We start from the raw sequence: 17,853 nt of genomic DNA on the forward strand, positions 1-17,853 counted from the left end.
TTTTCTTCTGTCTCCTGAGTAAACACAGACTTATTCTGTCATTTCCAGTTGTCAAAATAAATTCTCAGCAAGAGCTCCTCTTCCTTCTGGAGACCCAGTCACTTATTTCAAAACTACTACGCGGGAATTACATTTTAATTCTCTGATAAGTGATAACAGAATAATTTCCTAAACACTACCTGGAATAAGCATGTACCATGGCACCCAGGGGGCCAGGCAAGGGCAGGCAGCAAGTGTGTCATGAGTTGGGAGGAAACAAAGAGGATCTGGTGTAGAGAGCGGAGGAAAGGGGAAGGTCCTTTAAGCTCTGCTCCTCTGGGGTATGTGCTGAGGCGGAGGTCTGAGAGGTGCTGGAGGAGGAGGTGGGAGCTGGCGAGGAGGAGCGGAGGCTGAGAGAGGAGTTCTCCCCTGTCCTGCCTCAGGAAGGGCATCAGGGCCTGCTGCAGGGCTGCAGAGAGGCGCATCCCTGGCACAGCTGCTGTCCACATTCAGCAACTTGCCAGCTGGGAGTTTGGGGGACAGGGAACCAAGTGAGGATGCTACTTTTAAGAGCACATGAGGGTGCCATCCCAGGAGGTTGGCAGGACAGGGTCACACCAGGTGTGAGAGGGAAAGAGAAAGCACAAAATAAGGAGGAAAAAATGCAGGGAAGGTCAGATGTGCTCTTCAACGGGTGAGGGAGAACAGAGGGCAGAACAGAGAGCTGGCTGCAGAGCCCTGGGGATGAAGTTCTCCCATTTGCTCCCAAACTGGGAGGGAGTGAGAGGGACAGTCCCTGCTGGCCTCATGGTGTCTCTGCCTCTTTCTCACTGCCTCCCTATTCCCAACCTAGCTGTCCCAGACCCAGGGCTGTAGAAGACTCCTGTGCTAATGGGAGACAGAGGAGCAGGGCTGTAGAGTGTCCTCGCCTCAGGGAGGGTGAGCAGCAGCTTTGGGTGCACACGTGATTTGTCCGTGCTGCCTTGATTAACATAACATAAAACAAAACGTCACTGCTCCTGCTAAGAGCGTCCTAGCATTGCTGATGTGCAGTTAGAAGGATGTGCTTGGGGAAAGCCCTCCTCTGTCCCTGGAAGCACCCACAGCCTGCCCAGGGCTGGTGCCCCTGGCTTCCCTGGCTGGGCTCCGAGTGGACAGGAAGACCCCACAGTCCCTTTGGAAGCATGCACACACCCATCCATCTTTGATCACTCAACATATTCAGAAAATATTATAATTGTATCAATTCTGAAAGACCAGCTAAAGTGGATTCTAATTGAAACAAAGTGGAGGCTTCTTATATTTTTGGAAGCTTCTGAAAATATTTCTGGGCTCCAAAATAATTTTAATGTCTACTGTTCCCCTCTTCAATATGAATAACTCAGAAATTGGCTCCTAAGGTCCATGTGAGGAGAATGTGTCCAATTTATGGAGCTCACCCTCCTGGACTCCCTGTGATGGCTTCTGCTCTTTTCTTCAGAGTAAGGGAACTTGAGAAGGCTGCACTGTGGAAGGCTCGCCAAAGGCAGAACAATTCAGTTGAAGAAATTCACTACTGGGAAACTGAGATCCCGAGTGCTTAACCTCTACCAGCCACAATTGGAGTCTTTCCAAGTGTTACTATAATTTATATCTATGCTAAGATCAACCTGTAATATGCCACTATATAATAAGGTACATATTTTTATAAATATGCAATTTGCAGTGATATTTATACATAATACTTACATACTTAATACTTACAGGGAGGGAGTGCCTTGCAGGAAACCTGAGCACTCAGCCCACCTCACATAGCCAGGTCAGGACCTGAATGCAGATGGCCAGGCTCCATAGGCCTCTCAGTGTCGATAACTTACCTGCCCCCAGATGCCTTCAGGAACAGCTCTTTTTTTTTTTTTTCCTGAAATTGAATAGAGAGACACTCTACCACTGAGTTGCTTCCCCCATCCTTTCTGATTTTGACTTTGAGACAGGGTCTCTGCAATGCCCAGGCCTCCAAATTGCATCCTCCTGCCTCAGCCTCCCGAGTGGAAGGCCACCTGTGTGCCTAGCCATAAAAAAGTTTGAAGAAGTGACCTGGTAACTGGGCTCCTCTGCAGCGTGCCTCTCGTCCTGAAAACAGACTTCACATCCTAGCTTTCTGTTCCTGACCCACATGTAGTATATCAAGCCCAGGGTCTGGCATCAGGTGGTCCCAGGGGTCTCCTCTACTCTGTCTCCCTGTGGGCTGCCAGGAGGTGAGTTTAGCATGTCTTATGACTTCCCTGCATCATATGTTGCCTCTCCTGAGCTTCAGGGCAGACCCAAGGAGCACAATCCGGACACATGGGTGCAGCCAGCCCCCACAGAAGTGACTTACATCTGTGGAGAGCAGCCAGGTAGGAGACAGTGTGACCCTGGGGCCTGTTCATTAGGGGGTGCCACCCCAGGGCCAGGACTGCTACCCATGCTGCTGCTGCTCCACAGGGATTCCCTGAGAGGGCAGGTAAATACCAGGGGAATAGAGCCAATTAGACACCACACTGTCCCTGGTGGGAAAGGGACTTTGCAGGAAGCGCCTCCTTCACTGCCCCAGTGGCAGCAAATCTCCAGACTGGCTACTCAGGCTCCTTACTCAGCTGTCACAATTCTTCGTTTTGTCCCTCTTCTTTATTGGTCCCTCTTAGTTATGCATGACAGCAGGATCCATGTTGACATAATTATAAAGGCATGGAGTATACTCCGTCCTCACTCACCTCTCTCCTCCCTCCCCTGCCCCTACCTCTACTCTGCTGGTCTTTCTGCTCTTTACTTATGGATCTCACTTATAGGTTTACTTATGGGTGTTTGCATGATCATCCATGATCCTCTGTGATACATGTCACTTGTGCTGACTCTCCCGAGAGCTGAGTGTGATGGTGAAGGACAGTGAGTGTCTCCAGGGCTTGATAAATGAGGGTCCCTGATATGATTTCAACCAAAGTTGTCAGAAATTATAACCATTTCCATAGATTCTCAGGAACCATCTCTACTTAATATTCCTTGAGTTTTCTGTATCTGAGCTTTTGTTCACTGGTATATGAGAGTCTGGCTCTACCTTGCACTCCTTTCTCCCACACAGTGATGGATAATTTCCCTCCTTCTAGAGAGTACGTGCAATCCAATATCCTCATGCTGGATACTGTTTGGAGAAGTCCTACAGACAGGTGGACATAATGCAAACTAGTATGCCATCTAAAGAGGGAACATTTAGCTCAGGGCATCTACAGTCTTTCTGGATATTTAAAAAACTGAATTTGAATGTGAAAAACAGGTTATAATCATATTTATTTTCCTGAAATATCTTTTTAATATTTTTGGTCATATCAGGTTTTTAAATCCATCTGAGTGTTAACGCAATTAATATGTTAAAAGTCATAGTACTGAATTCTGTCTACCCACAGAGAATCAGGTTGACCCTACAAAAAGAACACCTTACTGTGCTTTAAGGCTTTAGGTGAAGCCCCAATAGGGTGGGCACTATTGACACAGATGGCAGAGTGTCTGCTTAGTGCCCCTCTGTACCACCCTTGCCATCCTTGCTCCTGGGTGCAATGAAAGCTCCATTTCAGTGAAGTGGATCCATATAGAGGGGGTTAATTGTTTTCTAAACACATAACAATGGTTTTAGATTTATCATATTTTGCCAGAATTATTAATTAAAATAGGGGAAAATTTCTTAGTAAATTACTTGTTTTCCTTAATGTTCTATAAATCACAAGGCTGTAATTGAGAAATTTTATTTCTCAATTTATCTTTTCCTTATTTATCTTTTCCCAAGAACTCTTTTCATTTAAAATTACATGATTTTTGTAGCTACATTTCAAATTGTTCATTTGCCAATTAACAACTCTGAAATGTATGTCATCTCAAAAATAGAGGGAACCAGATGCTATATATATTTCCATAATTTATTCTTACAAGCCAGCTGCCCATCCTTTTCTGCAAATGGGTATACATAATCCTTAAATAAAGAAAGAGGACTTCGCAGAAATCTTTTTTTTTTGTCAGAAATTTTTTTTTTAAAGAGAGAGTGAGAGAGGGGAGAGAGACAGAGAGAGAATTTTTAATATTTATTTTTCAGTTCTCGGCGGACACAACATCTTTGTTGGTATGTGGTGCTGAGGATCGAACCCGGGTCGCACGCATACCAGGTGAGCGCGCTACCACTTGAGCCACATCCCCAGCCCCAAATTCGCAGAAATCTTGTGATATGAAAATATGGGCTGGGGGTGTGGCTCAAGCGGTAGCGCGCTCGCCTGGCATGCGTGCGGCCCGGGTTCGATCCTCAGCACCACATACCAACAAAGATGTTGTGTCCGCCGAGAACTGAAAAATAAATATTAAAAATTCTCTCTCTCTCTCTCTCTCTCTCTCTCTCTCTCCTCTCTCACTCTCTCTTTAAAAAAAAAAAAAAAGAAAATAAAGCGGCCATCCCCAATTGTTCTGGATGCTGTGTTAGCCGTAGCATCCTGGCACCATTTATTATATATATTTTAAAATATTTATCTTTTTATTCCATTATTTAAGTCTGAACTATTTTAGTATAGCTATGAGGCAATAAGTTGTCTCACACACACACAGACATACACGCAGACACACACACACACACACACACACACAGACACACACACACACAGACTCACACATAAACACACAACCCTGGGATGTGAGGGTAAGCATGACATCGACCCTGTCACCCAGGCCCTTTCCTACATACAGAGGCAAATAATGATTCTGGCTTAATTGATCTGATAACAGGAAAGTGCTCTGGGCTAAACACCAGAGTAATCTGTACTGAATTTTCCAGAAATGAGAAGCCAAACCCAGCTGAATGTCTCTATCCACCTCACTGTGGGACTGCACTATCTCTCTATCCACCTCACTGTGGGACTGCAGCGTCTATGTATGACTTCATCACCATGTTAGCACTTCATGTTTGTGTAGCTAGAGTTCATGAATGAGACGATCCTAGCACAAACACCAAAGATATTTTGAGTGTGTGATTCAGTTTTGGGCTCTAGACATTGTAAGCAATACTATATTCTAATTTCTACAAACTTTACACTTTCTCAAGTGTCACATGAAACTCATATATATGTGTCAAGATTTATTCTACTGGATATGATGAGAATATGTCCTGACTCATGAAAAAAGTAATGATAAAATTTATTTAATGCTAATTTTGATAGTTTTTGTTGTTGTTGTTGGATCATTTGGATTTTCAAATTTTATGGCCATTCAAACATAAATATATTGCAGTAAGTAGATATATATATTGTTGCATATTAAAATTTGACAATAGGACTGGGGATGTGGCTCAAGCGGTAACGTGCTCGCCTGGCATGCTTGGGGTGCTGGGTTCGATCCTCAGCACCACATAAAAACAAAATAAAGATGTTGTGTCCACTGAAAACTGAAAAAAATATTAAAAAATTCTCTCTCTCTCTTTAAAAAAGTTTGGCAATGATTTTCAATTTTCAGGACTCATACTTTAATTTATTTATTTAAATTAGTTATATATGATAGTAGAATGTACTTATGCACTTTGATATATCATACATAGATGGGATACAATTTCATTTTTAAGAGTGTACATGTTGCAGAATCATATTGGTCAGGACTCATATTTTTTATGAGCCTAGTGTTTTAATTGGATTGCATTGGTCAAGAATTCCAATGTACATGAAAAATAATGATGTAGTAAGCATCTGAGATTATTTTTAATTTAACAAAAATATTTTCAATGTTATCTAGTCCTCAAAATGTTGCGACTTTATATATATAATATACATATTTATATGTATTTGTATATGTATACATATATATAAATATATATAAATAAATAAATAAATATATATATATATATATATATATATATATATAAAACCATTTTCTTTTGGGTGGGTGCATATATATTGGAGTAGAGAGTAGTTAGCTGTTAGTGCAGAATTTAGCAGCTTTGTTTACAGCATTTAAGAACCTGATCATTTGACTTTTATTTATAGGTCTAAAATAGTAAATATGAGTGGATTTTATAATATTCATATCTCTCTAAATATGTTGGATTATATCTGTGTATCACCACTCATCATATCAATTTTAGATTTTAGAGAATTGCTGCTCTTATTTTATTAGAGTCAAGTCTGTGACGTATACTAGAGATTATCCAAAAAACAGACTTCAAAGGATTAATTAATGTGTGATGCTTCCCAACTAGTAAACAAACAGCTTCATGGTAATTTCAGAAGTAAATTCCATTCTTAACTCCATTATGAAGATGTGAATGTGCAGAGGAAAACATATAGTGAAATTTACTATGGATATGCCTGGTTCCAGACATTTGCATTCATTTATTTATTTTGAGAAAAAAAGAAAGAAGTATTGCTTTGCTAGCAAAGGAGAAACACAGGAGACTCCTGTCCCAAAGGCTGTGACTCTCAGGAGGGACAAGGGATTTCCCAGATATTTGCATTTATTAAGAAGCAAGTCACTGAGAAATTGGGTATTGCCTAATGTTTCCAAAGAGTTACACCAAAATCAAGGTACATGAGTCCAAATAATTAAAGATGCAAGTAGAAATCAATTAATTTGGACACGGAAAAATCACAACCCCCGAAAAAATCCATGAACATGCTGTGTGAAAAGATCAAAATAATATTTTAATCTCTGGTGAAACTTGCATGCTCTCAGGATATGAAATGTACATTTTAAACATATACTTCTTAGCCAGATGTGGTGGCACACCTGTAATCCCAGCTCCCTGGGAGGCTGAGGCAGGGACCATGGTCACACCATGGGAAATGCTGGTGTTACAGTTATCAAGATGTGATGTTCAGGGCAGGTGTATACAGCAAAGTAGGAAAATGCTGGCAAACTTGTAGAATGTGTCTTCAGACATTGCTTCCATGAGTGGATGGCAGCAGTTTCTCTAAAGTTAATTCAATGTCCTAATAAATTCCATTTCTATGTATTTATAAATAATATGAAAACTGATCCTAAAAAGCTTTGCTTGTATGCAAATATCCACAGCAGCTTTGTAAACAGAGACTAGTGTCCATCCTAGTTTATCCTGGATAAACAAACTGGCAAAACAAACAAAATCAAACTGCCACAACAGACCCAATTTCACAGGCACAGCAGTAAACAAGCCCCAAAGAAAGACAGCATATTCCTGATGCCATTCATCCAGTGCTCCAGGATGGGCTGAGCGTGCTTCTGGGGACAGAAATCAGAACACTGGTCACCTTGGGCTGGGAAAGTTAGCTGGACATTCCCACTGGGCAACATTAGGGGTGATGGGGATATTCTGTGGTTTGATCACATCATCCTTTTGCTAGGTCTAGAGGGGTCACCTCTAGATGTACAATGTACAATGTACAATCAACTTTGCCTGTAACTGACATCTCCCCACAGTGGCTGTGCTGACTTCTATTCCCCAGCAGAGCATGGGACCATGGGCTCCTCTGTGTCCACAACCCACCAGCATCGTTGTTTGCTTGGTTGTTTTGATTAAAGCTATTCTGACTGGGGTGAGAAGGAATCTCAATGTAGTTTTATTCACATATTTCCAATGACTAAAAACATTTAGCTATTTTCATATATTTATTGGCCACTTATATTTCTTTTGTAAGTGTTTAGATTATTTGTCCACTTGTTTTTTAATTGCAATTAAATTTAATTAAAAATTATATCAAATTTTTATTGGTGCATCATAATTATACTCACAGTGGGATTCAACATGCCATGCGTTTGCTCATTTTTTTAAATTAAATTACTTGTTCTTTTGTTGTTACTTTTCTGCTTGTGTTTTGTCTCTAGTTCTTCACGTGTTCTAGGATGGATCCTGCCATTGCAGAGGTCTTTCGCTTCCTTGGTGAGGTTAATTTCTAGCTATTTTTGTGGCTTTTATGAATGGGATTATTTCCCCCAGGTCCTTTTCCAACAGGCCAAATTGGGTTGTACAGCAAAGCTACTGGGTTTTATGTGCTGATTTTGACTTCCTGCTCTTCGGGGTTTATCAGCTTCACCTGTCTTTTAGTGGCACCTCAGGGTTGTCTAAGGACTCATGTCATCTGGAAGCAGGACTAAAGTCACTTCCTCCTTTCCTGTGTGTGTCTTTCTCTTGCCCAACTGTTCTGCCTGAAATGTTAAGTACCATATTAAAGAGGGGTGGTAAGAGTGGACAGCCCTGCCCTATTCCTGCTTCTGGAGAAACTTCTTTCCGTTTTCCCGCTCAGTACCATGTTGTCCATGGGTTCGCCCTGTGCACCCTTTATGTGGTTGAGGGGTGACCCCCCAAGCCTAGCCTTTCATTGATTGCTTAGGACTCAGATCATGCTCCATCTCAAAGATGGCACTATGTGAATTTGTATAGACTACAATTTCTTTTGACTTCAGTCAACATTGTCTGTAAATGTTGATTTGATTAATGTGGTCAATAGTGTTTTTCAGATCTGTATTGGATTATTTTATCTGCTGAATTTATTAATAACTGATATAAGGGTGTTGAAGTCTCCCAATAAAATTGTGAATGTGTCTATTTCTCCTGGAATTTCAGTAATTTTTGATGCCCTTGTGTCTGGGGTAAACACATTAAGGAATTTTACATCTTCTTTGCAAAATGACCTGTTTCATATATCTAATTCTGTTATTATTCCTAATTACTTTTATTGTTCCAAAAGTCCTTGTCTGAACTCAACACAACTGCCCAATTTCTTTTGTTTAGTTTCAGCATGGTGGTTCTCTCTCCATTTCTTTCCTTTTAATACCAATATCTTTATATTTAAAGTGATTTTTTAATAAGTAGCATATAGTTGATTTTTATAATCAACTCTGATAATTTTCATCTTTTAAGTGTTCTGTTTTGAACATTTATATTTAAAGTAATTATTGAAAGAATTAATTCAACATCTACAATGTTTTTAATTCTTTATATATGCTTTTTTATTTTTCTCTTCTTTCTGACTTTTTTTTTTTGTACTGGGAATTGAACTCAGGGGCACTGGACCACTGAGCCACACATCCCCAGCCCTATTTTGTTTTTTATTTAGAGACAGGGTCTCACTGAGTTGCTTAGGGCCTGGCTTTTGCAGGGGCTGGCTTTGAAATATCAATCCTCTTGCCTCAGCCTCTTGAGCTGCTGGGATTACAGGCCTGCACCACCACCCCTGGCTGCTCGCTCTCTCTCTCTCTCTCTCTTTCTTTAAAGTATTTTATCTGATTTAATTTGTCATGTCTTTTAGCATACTAACTATGAATCTTTAAAAAAAAACCTTTGTGGTTGTCCTTGAATTCTAACATACATTCTATCTAACTTAGGTCCACTTTCAAATAGCACTGTGTCACTTTTTGTGCATTGAGAAACTTCAGAGAATGAAGTAACTCATAATATTCATGCAATAACTGCCCAAACAGTACTGTTGTGGGACACAATAGCCTGCTTTATGTTTATTTGAATTTTGAAAGGTTATTAATCATCTCATTCCCCAAATTGTGATTGTCAGTTCTGCATGTCACTGCATGTCATCCTATCATGTAGATCACAAGGAAACTCTTTATTTTATTTTTAATTAACTTGATGTTATTGCAAAGAAGAAGCTGTCAAAAGCTAAACCATGTTTAAAATCAGATTATTGGGTCTAAGGTTCAAGCTCATTGGTGGAGTATATGAATAGGTTTCCATTTCCTTTTCTACTTCTATTTCAATATGGCTTTACTTTTTCAACAATTTCAAATTTCCAACTTTTTTTTTCTCTAAAACTAGGGCTCATTTGTTTCGTTTACCAGATTATTTACTTAGGTTCCCCATTTTCCCTTAATTTTTTCACCCAAGAGATTGCATTGAGTTATTTGATCTTTTCACAGTCACATTCCTTAACACCCTCAGGCTGAGCCTACACATGTCTCTAAAGCTCCAATTCTTCTTTTTAGTGGACTTATTCTCCTTCATATTGACACTGTGCACCTTTTATAAAACTAAAATAGCCATCTTCTAAACCCTGCATCTGATCTCTTAATCAATTAGCACCTGCAAAAAAACTAGATGATGAAAATCCATGCTACACTCAAATGCTTCCTAAGGATTTTTTAAATATAAAATCCTAATTTTCATAATAATTGCTTGAGGTAATAATGAGAAATTCCACCTCATAGATGGGAAAATGGTGTTTATACAACTATGCAGGATTATATAACCGGTGACTAATGATAAAAATATTATAATTTAGGAGGAATTAAACACTAGTGTTTTGGTTTGTGTTTGCTGTTTTAATTCAGAGGAAGTTCAGTGCACCATTTCTTTTTGTTACTTCTCTTTTCAGTTTAAGCGGGCAAGTAAGATTTGACAATGTAGAGTACTTTCCATATTCTAATATGCTTCAGGTAATAAATGACCATGAATTCTCATCCTTTTAAAATTCATAACAGTTACATTCAGTTACAAGGAGAAAACAACATGGCTGAATACAAAGTGTGACTATGATCATAAAGAAAAGATCAGATAAGGAGAGTGGCCTAAATCAGAAATCAGGAGGAAAAAGTGTGCTGATAGAGCAGTGAGTACCGGGATATAAGCACTTAGTGGATGTCAGCCTCAGTGTTGTCATGCGTGAGGTGAGGTCGTGGCAGCGAGGGACCTCTCCTCAGAAGTGGAACTACACATCATGACTGCAGGGTAAACCTTTGACTCAGAACCTAAAATCCAGTGGAGCATTGATGGACAGTGAATGGATGGCCACCACAGGAAGACCATGGAGGTGGCCAACACAAAGCATGCCATGGAGCCACTGGAGTGTCCACATGACGGGTTCTGAAAGCTGGAGGAGATGGAAGTGGCCACCTGGGTGACAAGCTGTGGGAACCAGGAGTGATGGCCATGGTCTCCAGTATTCACACAACAGGAAACAGATCCAGTAGAGAGCAAGGGTAGTGCAACAGGAATCCATGCCAACAGGTGTTTGTCAAATGCACCAAGAATGTGAGTAGGAAAGCAGAGTCTCTTCAACAAGTTGTGCTGGGAAAATCACAAAGTCAATGTAAAGAATGACAGATGCTTATCTCTCACCATGGACGAAAATCAACCTGAAATTAATCAAAGACCTAAGACCTGAAAGTACGGGTGAGGGTTTGGATCTTTGAGCATTTTGTATTTTTTAATGCCCAGATGTTGGTTCCACATGAAATACGTGACAATGAATCAGAACCAGGAGATAAGATGCCCTGCTGACTGCTGCAAATTAGCATTTGCTTAGAAGAGAAGAAGTGATGTTGAAAGTCCAAGTTCTGATTGTTCCATGTGGTGCTATTCACAGAGGATGAGAATGCAGAAGCAGTCCTGGTACCTTCAGTGTGGGGTGTGTTCAGGGCAGCTGAGAGAGCACGATGTAAATGTGCTTCAGAAGATGAAAGGTCATGGAAATCATGCTGAAAATCTTGATGTTTCAGAATAGACGTGGCAAGAGTTCCTGAAGGATTTTTGTTACCATAGGAGCATGTAATATCCATGTGTTTAAGGAACTGAACAGACACTTCATGGAAGAAGAAATACAGGTGGTCAATAAATATATGAAAAAATGTTCAACATCTCTAACAACTAGATAAATGTCAATTAAAACTACACTGATATTCCATCTCACTCCAATCACAATGGAAATAATATTAAGAATACAAGTAAGTACAGTAAATGTTGGTGAGGATGTGGAGGAAAAGATTCACTCATACATTGCTGATGTGACTGCAAATTGGTGTGACCCATCTGGAAAGCTGTATGGAGATTCCTCAGAAAATTTAGAATGAGACCCATTTGACTCAGTTATCCCACTCCATGGTATATACTCAACGGATTTAAAATCAGCAATCTACAGTGATACAACCACATCAATTTTTTATAACAGCTCAAATCACAATAGCTGAACTATGGAACCAAAAGATGAATGGAGAAAGAAATTCTGGTATGTATACACAATGGAATATTATTCACCCTTAAAGACAATAAAATTATGGTATTTTCTGGTAAATGGATGGATCTGGAGACTGTCATGCTAAGTGAAATAAGCCAATCCCCCCCCCCCCAAAAAAAAAGGTCAAATATTTTCTATGATATGTGAGTAGTAAACACACAATGAATAGGGGGGTGAGGGGCAGAAGAGAAGTACAATAAAATAGACAATGGGGAATGGAGGGAAGGGAGGGGGATAGGAAAAGGAAAGACAGTGGAACGAGTCTGACACAATTTGCCCTGTACAAACATGAAAACAACACAGTGAATCCACCATCTTGTACATCCACAGAAATGGGGTCCTAACTAGAATAATAGATATTCCAACCTTGTATAATAACATCAAATGGATTCTACTGTCATGCACCACTGAAAAGAAACAATAAATTTTAAAAAGATTTTTTTTCTTAAAAGGTAACCTGGTATGTTATGTATGATGAAGAAAGGAGCCAGCAGGAAGAGGAACCAAAAGAGTAGTTTAATTCTGCACCAGGGATGGAATTCTAAAGATTTCACAAAAGGAAAACCATATAAAATAATGGTGGTGGAGAAGGACAGAGTCCTGCTTCAGCACCAAGGCCACCCACTGACCTCCTTAACCTGTTGTTTCTTTAGGAAAAAAGGGTGCTGGGAAAGCCACTGAATTGAGGACATATTGACTGTAGACAACAATATCCTTTAGAAGGATAAAGGTGAAATGAGAATGGGTTCTACACTTTGGATGTCTAATCAGAGGATAGGCTAAATAGTAGAATCAGGAATGGTCAGGCAGTTTGAAATAGAAGGAAAGGAATAAGTAGATTGTAGACAGGTTAAAAATGTGGTCCTCATGCTATATTCAGGGAAATGATGTCAAGAGAAAGATGGAAATTCATGATTAGGGGCCACAGCATGAGAGTGATGATAAAGATTTGAGAATACCATTTAAGAAAAGATCAGAGGGAAAAAAACATGAATTCTTACAGATATACTGAATGGAAGAAGAATTATTTAAAAATGATTTTTATGGTATAATCTGAAGAAATCAAGATTTGCAAAAAAAAAAAAGATTTGCATATTTCTGTGGTGGAACTGTATGTAAAACCATTGAAGTGAAGGACCTTCTGGGGAGGGAGGAGAAGCAGCAGGTGGTGGGTGGGGACGTGGGCAGGGGGAGACTCAGCAGGAGGGCAGGGGAGGGATGGAGGAGGGTGTCTGCACCCCCTGGGCATCAGATACCTGGACCAAGGCCAGCTGTGCAGCACCCAGCGCTCAGACTCCGCTGGCAGCTCAGCCTCTGCAGCGCGACCTTCATTTCTCGGCTCCTCAGAGAGTAGATGACGGGGTTCAAGGAAGGGGTGAGGGTGGAATAAAAGACGGATGCCAGGCGACCCTGGATGGGGGAGTACTGAGATGCAGACCTCAGGTAGGTGAAGCTTCCACTGCCGTAAGGAGGACAGTGATCAGGTGGGAGGAGCAGGTGGACAAGGCCTTCCAGCGGCCGTTCCCCGAGGGCATCCGCAGGAGGGTGGAGAGGATGCGGATGTAGGAAAGGACCGTGAGGGCGAAGGAGCTCAAGACGATGCAGCTGCTCACGGCAAAGCCCACCTCCTCCCTGGGGTGGAAGTCAGCATAGGAGAGCCTCATGAGAGCGGGGATGTCTCAGAAGAAGTGCTCCACTCCCTCGGGCCAACAGAAGGGCAGAGAGAAGGTGTTGACGGTGTGGAAGGCTGAATAGAGGGTCCCGCCCACCCAGGCCAGGACCACTAGTGCCCAGCACCGTCCGTGGCTCATGATGGTCCCATAGAGCAGGGGCCTGTAGATGGCCACACACCGATCATAAGCCATGGCTGTGAGCAGAAAGCACTCAGCTGAAGCAAGTGTGAAAAACATGTATAGCTGAGCCACACACTCGAGGTAGGAAATGACCCCAGGGCCCTGTAGTGTGGTAGCCAGTGCCTTGGGGATGGTGACCGAGGTGTAGCTCAGGTCCAGAAAACACAAATTCTTCAGGAAGAAGTACATGGGTGTGTGGAGGCGGCTGTCTCTAAGCACAGCTGTGATGATGGACATGTTCCCTAGGAGGCCAAAGGCATAGACCAACAGGAAAGAGACAATGACTACTGGCCTCCATTCTGGGATGTCTGAGAAGCCCCTGAGGATGAAGTGAGTCATTCTGGCCTGATTGGACATTTCTCCCCCTCTGAAGTTGTGTTCAGATGCAGTGGCTACAGATAGCTAAGAGGAGGTCAGCTGGGAATATGTCCAGGGAGGTCCTTTGTCTACAGAGGTTCATCTTCTCTCAATGGAAAAACATCCTAGAAGCAGCTTATATGAGAATCATAATCCAGGAAATTTGATTATTCTGAGGAATCACTCTGCACCTGTGCCCCAAGTCAACTGCTCTGATCACACTGCAGGAAAACAGTGTCTCATGGAAGAGAGGAGAGGAGGGGAAGGAAGGAAAGCAGAGAGGAGAAGATAACAGAAGAGACAGATGTCTGACAATTTTTCCTCCCATTCATTGTGGGGGCTTCAGGTAAGAGGTCTCATGTATTTACTTCACGCATTGACCCAGTTCACCACTTGGGGTGTTTCAACATTAACCCAATTGGTGATGCTTTAGTGAATGGAGAGATGGGTCTTTTTTAACCCCTTCCTTCCTCATGGTGCTCCTGCCCATAGATTTCCTCAGCCCTCCTAGGTTTTCCTGTTATCACCTTCTCACCCAGCCTTCTTTACTGCTGTTAATTTCTTTCCTAAACTATTGGGTTTCTTGGGGGATTTTTTTGTCAAGTTGAAATATTCTACTGGTATTTTTGGTAGTTTCAGGATTTATTACCAGATATGGTGTTGACATTTTTTTAATTTATGAAATACAATTAACATCTTGATCAGGAAATATTTAGTTCATTAAAAACCAACAAGGACAACCCCAACTTCTAGCTAATAAGATCTAAAAAACACAATGAACAAAAGGAAAGGATGAAGGAGGCACAGATCAGGAGGAGGAGTAGAAGAGGAGGGGTTAGGACAGAGAACGAAATGCAGTCTCTGCAGCAAACCTTTTAGCAGAGTGCACAGGAGAAGGACAGGAATGTGTTCCGGCCATTCGGGATTCCGTCTGTCTGTGAAGTGTGGCTGGGTCTCTATATACTGCAGACATCATCCAAAAGGAGATTGGAGGGGCTTCTTGTCTCTGAATGAATAAAATAGAAGTCCACTCCTCAGAGCTCAGTCTGTGACCTGCAGAGGCAAAGACTTCTGTTTTAGAAGATGCTTGTTCTTTGTGCCATGTGTAATTCAGGTAAGAGGTCTCATGTATTTACTTGCAGCGTGGAATAATACTTTGGAAAACACTAGCCATAATAAAAAACTAGGAATGGAACCCTGAAATGAAACTGCTCTCCAATTCCTTTGAATTCATCCAAAAGAACTAAAATTGGCCTAGTATAGTGACACAGCCACACCCATCCACGTTTACAGCACGACTCCCAAGAGCCAAGATAGGGGATCGGCCCAGGAGCCTGTGAAGACATGAATGGATCTAGAAAATGTGGACTAATATGGCTGAGTTTGCTCAGCCACCAAGAAGAATGAAATGATGTCATTTACTGGTAGGTGGATGGAGGTGGAGCAAAGGGATGGAGGTGGAGAACTTCATGCTGAGTGAAATAAGCCAGAGTAAGAAAACCAAGGGTGGAATGTTTTCTCTCTTATGTGGGTTAGAACAAAATAAGGAATGGGGGAAAGAGTGGACCTCAAGAAGGGAAGACAGTGGGAGAGGAGGAGCTGAGCAATGAAATTCACCAAACTATTCTGTGCACATGTGTAAACCCCCAGGGAAGGCCGCCCTTAGGTTTATCTGCCCACTGTTAATTTAAAAAACAACAAATAAATAGAAAGAAGTCCATTACAACAGGAAGGAGGTCAGAGAATAGGAAAGGGGAGGGGAAGGGGAAGTACAGGGGGCTGAAAGGTGGCAGTTTAGTTTCATGCACATACTAATATTTCAAAATAAAACCTACTATCATGTATAACTATAATGCACCAATAAAATCATTAAAATTATTTAGTAAAAAAATTAGTGTCAAATTTCTAAAAGGAAAGTCTTACATATATACTTTATTAATTTAATTTAAAAATGGAATATTTAATATAATTCACAAAATCTTATAGACTGTACTTACTACAGAATAGCATATTTAGTTAACATGGATATATTTTACAAACAAGGGAAGATCAAAAACATGTACCTAGCAAATCTGATGTTCAAACACGTTTTTAAACAGTTGCTTTTCTCTGCATAGATGTGTCAAGCAGTGCCATAGTGAAGTTCTCGCTCCTAACCCCTGTTGGGGGATGATGTCCCTCAAGCCTCATTTTTTAGACAGGACAGGACACTTGCTGTGATGCAGCAGCAGGAAGGTGCTCGGGAGTGACCACAGCTCACCTCCTCCTGCAGGCCCATTCTCACCCCCCAGGCCTCCTCACCTGAGTGACTGAGAATCCTGACTCAAGGCTTAACTCTTCCAGCCAGGCCCTAGGACAAAGCTCTGACAGCTGCCCATCAACAACACTTTCATAGGAAATTCTTATTCACTTTGGAAGTTGGTTAAAGTTAGGAAATTTAAGTTTATTCCAACATTCAATAAAATTTAAATACATCCATGCAAACTTTTCTCCACTGTCACCTCCTGTGGAGGAGTCCTAGAATTGCTTCCTGTCCTCAAACACATTTAAGTCAAGTTGAACACAATGAACATATTGAAATTAGAATACATAAAATTCAATTCTGTGGGATCTTTTATAAAACAGCTCTGCTAGGACCCAGGGAAACTGTCTTTGACTGAATGCAGGAACTTAAGTTAAGCCCTGAGTCCAGGTGTGTGCACCAAATCCCTGCTCCTAGGGGTCTGGTTAGTGTCTGTTTCCTACCTGCTGTCTTCTCCCTCTGCGGGCCTGATCCTCCAGAGCAGGACAGGGCCTCTTGCCCTATGTGCAGTCTGTACTCAGCGGAGAATAAAGGATTGAGCAGCCTGAGTGCAACCTGGTGGAAGTTACCCTTAACACACTCGGCTTTAGACGTGGTTCTGCAGGAGCTAGCTCTAGTATTTCCAGCTGTGTGAGTGTGCAACCTCCTGCATAGGACAGTCAAGAATCCTGCAGTCATCATAACCCCAGGATGAAATATGCTTGAGACAGTTATTGAATACTATTGCCTGGTAGAAGCTCATCTGCCGCTCTGAGCCCTTCCTTCCCCAATTTACCCAAAGTCTAGAGAAGACATTCCCTATATGCTGCAGAACTGCAGAGCCAAGGTCACGACCCCATCTCTGATTGCCACAGCTCCCCTCAGTATTCAAAATTAGTAAGCATTGAAAGAGAACAGTTGGTCCTCCTCCCTATGGTCAGTGGGTAGGTAGAACTGGACTTGGAGGACACTAAAGAGCATTGATACAGGTGAGGATGCTGCTTGAGTTACAACGCTGGGAATCTGTTGGAGGCAGTACTGGAATTTTCCTTAGGACAGAGATATCTGTGCAATACTTGGGAAATGGCAACTTGCTCAGAGTTCAACCACTAGAATACCTATTGTGTGTGGGAGGTACCCCAGGGTCTTCTCCTACTTGGAATTCCTGATGCAGCTTGTCACATAATTCTCTGTCAGATGCAAGGAAAAGTAATTCAAGGAGTAGTGTGTGTATGAGCGAGCAGCAAGATCCCGGGGGAAACCAGAAGGGTATGAGCTCTTGGCTGGTCAGGGATTCAGCAGTGGTCAGCAGGATGCCCATACCGGCTCAAGTCAGAGACACCAGGCGAGTCTGTGGCTCCTGCTTCAAGGTTCAAGGAGCAGGGAAGAGTGACTGTGCACCTGG

At 41.7% G+C, this 17,853-nt stretch overlaps 1 pseudogene; it reads right to left on the reverse strand.

The window, feature by feature from the left end:
- Positions 1–300: 300 nt before the first annotated feature.
- LOC144256027 (olfactory receptor 10A7-like) lies at positions 301–14,167 on the reverse strand (annotated as a pseudogene).
- Between the last annotated feature and the right edge of the window lie 3,686 nt (positions 14,168–17,853).

This window comes from Urocitellus parryii, chromosome 1 (genome assembly GCF_045843805.1).
Source record: "Urocitellus parryii isolate mUroPar1 chromosome 1, mUroPar1.hap1, whole genome shotgun sequence".
Classification (NCBI taxonomy): domain Eukaryota; kingdom Metazoa; phylum Chordata; class Mammalia; order Rodentia; family Sciuridae; genus Urocitellus; species Urocitellus parryii.